Below are 2395 nucleotides of genomic sequence, written 5' to 3'. Positions count from 1 at the left end.
CACGAGGTGGGGGTGATAGGCATTCTAAGTCACCGTCCTCTAGGACACAGGGCTCCTTGTGTGGCTGAGTCCATCACAGGAGGGGATGGGCAGCCCCCAGAGGCAGGGGCAAAGTCCCCAGGTCACCTGGGAGCAGGGTTCTTTGCAGGGAGCAGGACACTGTGGCTTCCTTTCCCTTCAGCAGCGTGGCCTAGGATGGCGACTCCGAGAGCCTGGGGAAGTCCGACCTGCTCCAGAGAGCCCCTGCCCGGGCTGGCGGGGCCCGTTCCCTGGGTTGGAGCCCAATTAATCTACTTTAAAAGACCTGCTCAATGCATGGAGACCTTTCCACCTGAAGATAATTAAGATGAGGCTTGAAGAAATTAAAAAGAATTTTAAAGCCATTGTATTTATTGAACAACTAAAGGTGAAGCCATCGTTTACCTTGACGACCGTCTTGGTGGTGGGGGGAAGCTGTCAAGATGCCAACAACAAGTAAAATGTCCAAGACCTGGAGAGACTCTGTCCCTCACCCTTTCTTTTTAGCTTTCCTTGGGTCACTGGGGAGTGAGTGACTCCAACTGTTTGCTAGTGTCATTTGATAGGGTCAGAGGTTAAGTGGCACTCAGGGTTCAGGGCTCTAATGCCTGCTCTGTTAGATGTGTGCTTCCTGGAGACAGAGAGGGGAGGCCCCCGGGGCTGAGGCCAGATTTCCTCCTGGGGTGACTTTTGACCCTGCCCTTTCCTGGGGTAAGTTCCTCACAACACCCTACTCACAGGGGAGCAGAGAGGGTCTCTGAGGGGAAAACCAGGGCTGATGTGGGCCTAATGTGCCGTGTTGGCCCCTAATCCAGAGCTGGCTCTGCCGAGATGACACCCCAAACTGTGACTAGTGTCACCCACATGCTGCGCCTGTGGAGCCCTGGCCACCCTGGCTGCCCTGGCCGGGCGGCTCCCTCCTCTGGAGGATGGGAGGGAAGCGCCTGTCACTGGGTCCTCTCTGATCTTCCTTGCAGCTTTCAGATGGAGACGGGTTTTATGTAGAGGATCATTTTCACTTTGCAAATCAGTGCAGGTTGCTCTGGTGTCGCTGGTGCCAGAGACGCCTGGGGTGGGTGCGCCCGCTTAGGTGGGAGGGAAGATCTCCAGACGAAGCAGCACCGTCAGCACCCACACTGCAATTAGGAGGAGAGCTTATGGTCAGTCGTCCCCTGCGGCTCTGTGCCAGCAAAATGACCAGCCAGCTGCAGTGGGGACAGCGGACACTCTGCTTCTGATGGAAGACAGATGCTTTGTGACTGCGGGAACCTCGTTACCAGCAGGGGCTCTGCAACGAGGGTCTCAACAGGAAGAGGCAGCTTTACTTGGTTTTGCTTTTATTTTTTTCGCATTTGTAAAAATTGACAGACAATGTTGCAAGTTTTCTCTGAATACAGCTGGATAGAAGTACAGACGCACTGTGGGGGGTTTAATCTAGCTCATGCACAAATGCCCGGTGGCCCAGGGTGATCGCTATATATATATATATTTTTTTTTTTTTTTTGTGGTGCTGGGAATTGAACCCAGGGCCTTGTGCATGCGAGGCAAGCACTCTACCAACTGAGCTACGTCCCCCGCCTTTTTCTTGCTTTTTAATAAAATGATGTATCATCAATAACCGTGGGCGCCAAGCTGTAAAACAGATCTCTGACGTATGCTCTCCCTAACTGTAATAATGTGCCCTCTGGGCAGCGCTTGGGCCCCCATCTGCCTGGCCCCCGATAACTGCAATCATCCTCTCTGCTGGTGCAGGGCCAGGCTCTCTAGATCCTACCCGTGAGTGAGGTCACACAGCGTCACCTTCCTACGTGTGGCCTGTTTCACTTAAGGTACAGACTTCGGGGTTCACCCATGTTGCAAATGCTGCAAAGAAAACAATCAGCAGACTGAAGAGACGATCTGTGGGTGGGAGAGAACATCTGTGCATTTGACAAGGGATTGATATCCAACGTATAGAAGAACTCAACAACAGCAAACTCAGAACAAACACGAAAAACCAAAATGGAAGACAGCCACCCCAAAGCAAATATCCTCGTTTTGTTTTTAACTTATGTTCTTGATATAGGCACAGATTTCTTATCTTTAAAGGTCAGGGTCTGGCTACCTGGCCCAGGCTGTCCTCTGGCCGCAGCTTCCTGGTTCCTGGCTTTGCTGTAAGGTCCTTCCGGCTTCCACATCTGGAAACGCCGGGGGGCCTGTGGGAGAGGCCACCCTCGCAGTGCCCATGTCGAGGCCCCTGGCCAGCTGCGGGGAGCACCGCTGCAGTGCTGGCTTAGCTCTGGGCTGAGGGCTCCTGGTAGTGCTGGTGTGACCTGGGTCACGTGCACCCTGGGACCGTGTGGGGACATCCTGCTGCCTTCAGGCATCCATCCCACAG

The 2395-nt window shown here is 53.7% G+C and overlaps 1 non-coding gene across 1 annotated transcript; it reads right to left on the bottom strand.

Moving 5' to 3' along the window:
* Window positions 1-1523: 1523 nt before the first annotated feature.
* Window positions 1524-1592, bottom strand: Trnaa-cgc (transfer RNA alanine (anticodon CGC)). The gene has a single exon. It is a non-coding gene; the product is annotated as a tRNA-Ala (tRNA).
* Window positions 1593-2395: the final 803 nt, after the last annotated feature.

This window comes from Marmota monax, unplaced genomic scaffold (genome assembly GCF_021218885.2).
Source record: "Marmota monax isolate L192 unplaced genomic scaffold, Marmota_monax_Labrador192_F-V1.1 WCK01_AAM20220418_F8-fsc00125, whole genome shotgun sequence".
Lineage (NCBI taxonomy): Eukaryota > Metazoa > Chordata > Mammalia > Rodentia > Sciuridae > Marmota > Marmota monax.
This window is presented reverse-complemented; position numbering and strand designations above follow the sequence as displayed.